Source organism: Mizuhopecten yessoensis, unplaced genomic scaffold, assembly GCF_002113885.1.
Source record: "Mizuhopecten yessoensis strain PY_sf001 unplaced genomic scaffold, ASM211388v2 scaffold7645, whole genome shotgun sequence".
NCBI lineage: Eukaryota > Metazoa > Mollusca > Bivalvia > Pectinida > Pectinidae > Mizuhopecten > Mizuhopecten yessoensis.
In genome coordinates, this window is record NW_018407151.1 from 38,826 (window position 1) to 46,733 (window position 7,908).

At 41.9% G+C, this 7,908-nt stretch overlaps 1 protein-coding gene across 4 annotated transcripts in view; it reads left to right on the plus strand.

Annotated features, from left to right (window-relative positions):
* LOC110454043 (solute carrier family 23 member 1-like) overlaps positions 1–7,908 on the plus strand; it is a 73,338-nt gene that overhangs the window by 20,685 nt on the left and 44,745 nt on the right. Inside the window, exon 1 of one of the 4 annotated variants that reach the window (XM_021503376.1) lies at positions 154–163. The exons of 2 other annotated variants lie outside the window; for them this stretch is intronic. The gene's annotated coding sequence lies outside the window, so the exon portion shown is untranslated. Of the gene's footprint in view, positions 1–153; positions 164–7,115; positions 7,486–7,908 lie in introns of those variants that run through there. One more of the 4 variants, XM_021503375.1, reaches the window with a different exon arrangement.

The window sequence follows — 7,908 nt, forward strand, 5'->3', positions numbered from 1 at the left end:
AGTAAGTGATACGGCCGTGTGCCTCAGGTAAAGCATAACGTAGTGTTTCTGTGATAGTTAGAAATATGCCTCCCATATCAAAAAGGTACACACGTATGTCATTAAACCACTTTCGGTTTACTTCTACTTAACTTTGAAGAGACGGTTTGGGAGTCGGAGTACAGTGAGTCACCGATCATTGGCCGATTATCATCGATAGTTTTACTGGTGTGTTCGTTTAATCATCAAAAGCACATTTGTATGTGATACCAAAAAGACAACAACATACATATTTGACTGTGTGTGGTGACGTCACACAGGTAGGGCCCCTCCAGTGTTTACGTAGTAAGATGTGTTTACATAAATACATATATACTGATCACGACATGACAATAACATCCTTGTACGTGACCTGTTTGGGCCATATAGTCTAACCATTCTACGCCAACTTAAGCCGAACCTCAAACCAATTACAACAGAAACTTTTTATTCACTATCATAATCCATAGCGTTTGGTTAAACACACATACGAATTCGAAAACACAGAAAAAAATGGGAAATGGTAGAATGGTTAGACTAATAGGGATCTGAGAATATTTGTCATTACAGATTTGTTTGGACATGTACTGGTGTGTTCATGGTAATGTTAGACGTTTTAATAGTTAAACTCTTATTGGAATGTCACCCAAAATGATGATATATACATGTACTAGGGGTTGGTTAATAGAGTCGGGATTGTGGCGTTTTAACTTCCTCATCTCTCTCAATGATGGTATATTCTAGCAGGGGTAGGTGGGTCGGGGAACTTTATACATTTGTACCATCACTGTGAGTGGTCTATAGCTACTTTAATTAATTCTCGAGTCCCTGTGGTTCCGACGGCCATGTCAATCTATATATAAAACGTGTATACGTGTTGACAAAGTTAATTGAACAGGTGAGCGTCTGTCGTAAATAGATATCCGACACTATATAGCTAGGGTGTGTAACCTACCCTGCTAGTGCTTCTCGTTCACCCTCCGATTCCCCTTTAAATTTCCTCGCGCTAGCCGGTCTCTCCATTCCTCCCCCACCCTCCTCATCGACACATATTTTTATTTTTGATACCCTCCCTCCCTCTCCTCGTCTACTCATTCCTATATAATTCCTCCCCGGCCCCCTCCCCCTCCTTCACTCATCTCTGTCCCGTCTCCCTAGCCCGAGTTTCCTCTGGCCCCGACACCAGACTTACACGGGATGTTGACAGATAGATGTACATATCTGGTGTGGGTTCCTCTGGTCCTGACACCGGAGTTAGACATTTTGACAGATATATGTCTGGTGTGGGGCCAGGGGAAACTCGGGTTACCGTCCCCCATGCTGGATCCGCCCTTGTTAATTCTGTCTGGTTTTTATAGACATTTTACTTACTAGTTTATACGTACTTGTTAAACCTGGTTTATTTCCGCGTAATGTCAACATCCCGTGTAAGTACATATAGAATGGAATTACAGGAAGGTACCGGATTTTAACGGCTATCAAATCTCAAGTGGCCTATTGCTATTCTGATTGTTGACCGCCACAGAGTATAAATATAATTTCTTTCGGTTCAATCTGCGAATTAGACTCCTATGGGGATGTGGGCCACTAGGTGGCGCTAGTCGCAGTCGGCTATGCACGTGCAGGTGAAGACCGGGGTCATTCAGGAGACCACGTTAGACACGTTAACACCTATAGTCCTGTTCTGTTCTTTATTAGCCAAAAGCCCCTAGGCTTATAGGTACATACATATATGCATACTTTTTTGTTTACCGGTCTCTAAACATGATTAGAATAAGCAGGAGAGTGACATCACAGTATACATAAAACATCGTTCAATAATGTGCATATAACAATACTCAATTTACACATTGCATTTATGGAAAATCACAATACATGAACCTTAAATCAACGCCTCTTAATTAAGAGCTAAATATAAATATTCCTAAATTGCAGTCGTAAGTACAGAATTTGTATATATATTTTTTACGATAGGATGTGTAACATCGCGTGGTGTGGTAAAGTCTCCGCGGGAGATACTTTAGCGATATCATGTTACCTATACTGTTCTATGTGTAGTTATTACAGCAAGTGCTGTATTTTAAACAGTGATTGTAATGGTTGGACATGCAATTTGGTGCAGAGCACCGTGGTCCAGACCGGCTGTTTATTGTTTGATAGTCAAGTCTCCCGAGGTCTGCTTATTGGAAGAACGATGTCAGTGTGGGAATTTGAGATGTTTTGAGATGAACTTTGTAACGCAGCGTGGTCGCCCCGGTGTAATTTATAGATGAGTTGTTTTTGTTATTTTTGAGTTATTGGCACAAATGGTGATTGTAGGAGAAGTTATAGTTTTAGTGACAGGTCAAAAATGTAATCCCTAAATCAGAGAACTAAACTATCCCTAACCTCAATATTAGAAATCTTTGGCAATATAAGAAAGCAATCAATCTCTCTCTCTCTCGTTTATATTAATTAAATCAAATATGACTTTATTACACTTACTAGTTCGATGGAATTTGACTGAAAAATGTTACATCATCGTTAATTGCGATTCGCTACTTCAATAACTATACCTTTAATTTGTGACACTAAGATCACTGGTGAAGCTTTTATTACTCTTTAAAGAAGGCACATACTGATTATTTATTTATTTATTTATTATTATTCATACTGACTTTTCTTAGAGTTACTTAGCCAGACATTTCCATTGTCCTTCACGTTATGTAATGGGATATTAGTATAATAGTCTATATCTTGTGAATACTGACCACAGGTAATCGATATCTACAATTAGTGATACCTGTCGCTAAAATATCAGGTACTGTACTCATGTCTCCTATATACATGTATATTGAGTAGGTTTTTTTACGGAACGCATCGGATAAATATTGAAAATTCCAGAATCGCCTACCGTCAAGTTAATTAAATCAAAGTTAACTTTTATCAACTCTTAAGTCATCAGAACTATAAATAAGCTGTACAAAACTACAGATTACAGCCACGAGCCAAAGTGAATATTTGTTCATCACAGGTTAGCTTATCTGAAATAGCCTATAACTAATTTTAACATTTTTCTCTACATATGTATCTATACTACCATAACATAACAGTGTGGACATAGAGAACAGTTCCCTTACAATGTATATAGCCAATACTTATCATCTATAGTGTTACCTTTCCCATGATTGCCCTACTTTTTGAAAAGTGCTTCAGTATTTTCTCTGATCACTTGACCTTGACGTACACAAACGGGCGCTGGAATAGTAAAACTTTATAATGAGCAACTGACCACGAGGGCCTCGGGTTAAGGTCTGGTGGTAGTACAAGCACACTGGTCACTCATCTGTGGCTGTTCCTGTGCTGAACTTCTAGATCTTAGCCACACCAAGTTACTGTAATAGTGGAGTTTCCGGAGAGGCTCGGTAAGTACGTCAGTTATAGGAGATATCGTGTTTACAAACAGCTGTGGTCAGTTCTTGTGTATCCCTTGTGGCAGAGACGTATATATAATATATACGTCTCTGCTGGTGGGCAGTAGATAGTTTGTGTACACAATTTACAATCTGCATTTTTTCTAATAGCTTATCTCCCCTTAGTTTGAATTTATGGATTGGCTACCAGCCTCTAAGTTTTTATGATGAATTTCGCAACTGCATATTACTACTAGCTTATCACCCCTAGTTTAGAGCTCAAGAATCAGACATCCAAGTGATCAAAAAATGTAAGGGTTAACTTTTTTTCTAAATAATTAAATATCTATATAATATTCTAGAGACGAGTGCCAGTCTAAGTTGTATACGTCTCTGTTGAAACCTAGGAATTAGATTTGATATGTAAGTCCGTGGTTGAAACTGCGCCAGTTATTAGTATTCCGGATTCCGCGATCCGGCTTTGGTTCTATTATTATGTAATGCAGCCTCTTTTCCGCCTCTACATTAAAGTTGCATCGTGTTTACACTCGTGGTCTGTGTTATTTGCTGGCGTGGTGGCAGCGGTGGGATACGAGAACTCTCGTCTGACACTGTAAAAGTGTAAGTAATCATATTGAAGACTACGTCGTAGTGACTTTTCTACTGTGAAGTGTATAAAACGATCATAATGCAGCGTGCACCGAAGCAGTGGTGCCTCAGTAAAACGGAAACCGTCAACTCGTTCGAGAACTGGCGGCAGAATTTGACATACACCCTCTCGTTAGACCCCAATTTTGCCCCGTTTCTGGTACAGGGGGTAGTGTGGGAGAAGGGGGTGAGAGGGAACCAATTCAGAGGGTTAACAAATGACGGCGAAAATGTAGCCCTTGCTAACAGAAAAACTCGTGAACAAAAAGTTGCCACCCTCGAATTAATGTTAGGGCAGATAGCGAATTACTGCCCAATAATATCGCGTCAATCAATCGTGAAAACCTCTACGTCGCTTGATCAAATTTGGCAACAGATCCGCCTACACTTCGGTTTCCAAACAACAGGGGCCCACTTCATAGACTTTGCGTCAATAAAACATGAGGCTAGTGAACGCCCTGAGGACTTGTTTCAACGAATAATGGCGTTTACAGAGGACAACCTGCTAAATCGGGACTCGGGGATCACTCATCATGGCGAAGCAATTGAAGCTGATGAGGAGCTTACACCTTCCCTTGAGAACTTTGTTGTCCTTTCATGGCTCAGACTTATACATATAGACTTGCCTAAGCTCGTAAAACAGCGATATGGTACTGAACTCCGCTCGCGAACACTATCATCAATAAAACCTGAAATTTCACAGGCCCTCGACTCCCTACTGGAAGAGTTACAAACCACAGAGGATGCGAGAGCCATGAGATCATCTGTTCAGTCATTTAAGCCGAAACGTCCCCAATACACCGCCAGGACGAAAAGGGCATGTCCCCTCTGTAAGGCAGCAGGGAGACCCGATGAACATTTCCTTAGTAAGTGCGTGTACCTCCCCCCAGAAGATAAACGTTTCATGGCCAAAGCTCGCACAGTATCAGGTTCGACCGACATCTGTATTGAAGAGGACTTTGATACTACACACACCCCGTCTGGTAGTAGTGACACTGAATGTGATCTCATCAACAGGGTAGTAATACGTCAGTCCCCGTACTTTGATGTGTTCTACAACCATCACTCAGTTCGGCTTACCGTTGATACTGGTGCTACGGGCAACATGATGCGATTGTCGTGTGCCACTAAACTCGGCGCTAAAATCACAGCAAGTACACAATCCGCGAGTCAGGCTGATGGCTCATCGCCTCTTAAGGTTATAGGCGAGACGCGCCTCATATTTTCTCGTGATGGTAAGGATCTCTACTTTGAAGGTCTCATTGTGGAAAACCTAGATTCCGATGTACTAGCTGGGATTCCCTTCATGGAAAAAAANTGCCCACCTTAGGCAGGGTACCCGACCCTCCAAAAAGGTCACTAATGTTCGTGATGTCAAGCGTTACCTTAATGCCACTACATTGTCACGAGATGGACTCATCATCGTGAAACGAAACCTTCCACTCAACAGCCCATCAGAATGCATTGTTGTCCCGCGACATGTAATAGACGGACTATTGATGTCTCTACACATCAAATTAGACCACCCGACATGTCATCAACTTAGAGCATTGACACAGCGCTACTTTTACGCTCTCGACATGGACACCGCCGTCAAGCGTGTGAGTGATGGTTGTCATCAGTGCGCGGCTCTCAGAAAAATCCCTAAAGTCGTTCACCACCAAACCTCCAGCGATCCACCCTCTATTATAGGCTGTCAATTTGCTGCTGACATTATGAAACGCGAGCGACAGATCATTCTTGTTGTACGTGAATGTGTCTCATCCTATACGATCTCCCAGCTTTTAGAGGACGAGCGCCGTGATACGCTTCGTGAAGGTCTTATTCGTTCTCTGATAGAGCTGCGCCCCTTAGATGGTCCACATGCGGTCGTCCGTACTGACCCAGCACCAGGCTTTCGGGCTCTGGTGAACGATGACACGCTGTCAGGACACAGAATTGCCATAGAACTTGGCAACGCAAAAAACACCAACAAAAACCCTGTGGCCGAAAAAGCTATTCAAGAGCTTGAAGACGAAATTCTTCGTCAGGACCCCACGTGTCGCGCAGTGTCTCCATTGTTGCTTACGCTAGCTACCGCACGTCTTAACACGCGTATTAGAAAAAGTGGAATATCTGCTCGGGAGGTATGGACACAAAGAGATCAGTTTACCCACAAACAGATCACAGTTCAAGATGAGGTCATTATAACGAAACAACATGACGCCAGACTCCTCAACCATCCGTCCAGTGAAAAGTCTAAAATGCCCTCTGGCAGGTTACCTACACTCCCAGACATCTGTGTTGGTGACCTGGTCTACCTCCACTCTGATAGAAATAAGTCGTCCGGTCGTGACCGTTATTTAGTAACCGGAATTGACCAGATGTGGTGCAACATTCAGAAGTTTGCTGGTACACAACTCCGGTCCGCTTCGTATCGCGTCAAAAAGACTGACTGTTATAAAGTATCAGAAAGTGCTGTATCGTCTACACGAAAACCATGGGAATCTCTCACATTGGACACATGTGCAGAGGACGAATTACACTTGAATTCGCACCAAGAGGGCCCTCCTGAGCCTCCAGACATACCCTGTGCCATATATGCCCCCCCTGACCATGCTCAACATGCGTTAGGCCCAGACCTGAACATACTACCACCTGACATCACAGGCGTACCCCATAGTGAATGCGATAAGCCCCATATAAACAGTATGTCAGAGGTGCTCGACTTACAACCTCTTGAGGACCTATCGAGTACCACTAGTGCGGAGCCACCAACACGTCGCTCTGACAGACAAACTGTAACCCCAAAACATTTTGATGACTTTTGTTTGTACTAGAGTATACCTAGTAGTTACATAGTTTAGCTTACCTGTTCAAGTGCTGACTTTTGTTTGTACTAGAGCATACCTCGTAGTTAAATAGTTTACTTTACTTGTACAAATGTGACTTTTGAAAAATTCTTATTTGTGTGAAATGGTTAAGTAACCATGCACTGTGTCGTCGTAGAATGTATAACTTTGAATCTGTTTCAATGCCAATGAAACTAATCCTTTAAGAAAAAAAAAAAAAAAGGATCACGCCAGTTATTAGTATTCCGGATTCGGCGATCCGGCTTTGGTTCTATTATTATGTAATGCAGCCTCTTTTCCGCCTCTACATTAAAGTTGCATCGTGTTTACACTCGTGGTCTGTGTTATTTGCTGGCGCTGAGAATCGGACATCCAAAAGATCGAAATTAAAGAAGTCCCATTTTTCTTTCGAAACATTCTATAGCCAGGCTAGTCATACAACGTCCGGTGAGCTGGAATACAAAACGTCGATCTAGCGTTCCAAGTTAACCTTTGAGGAGACGTGTCTTGATAAAGGACCGGATTTCTCCGAAAATTTGACAACTTTAAGTTCATATTGTCTACACTGTTGGAGCTACCTCCTTGCCCCAAGAGACGTATGTATTACAATAGAGACGTATGTATTACAATTTATTACATACTTACTAATAAATACGTTTCATTCGTATATGCGATACGACACAATTGCTCTAACCCATATCAGCCCTCGCCGTATACGTATCACACCCCAAAACCCGTATCGGTTTGATACTGGGTGTGATATGGAAAAAGACTTGTATTATTCTCTCTATATATATGTCTCTGCTTGCTCTACAATTCGTATCATACAATCATATTCGTTGCAAGGATCCAGTGTTGCCGTTTATAAAACTTCTTTGACCTACAAATGTATAAAAATTACACGATATGTTGCATTTGGACCAATTACATATATATATATGTGTGTGTAATACAAACAATGTAAGACACATATATATCGCAGTTATGCACGCTATAACGCAGGCGGGGATGTGGGGGGG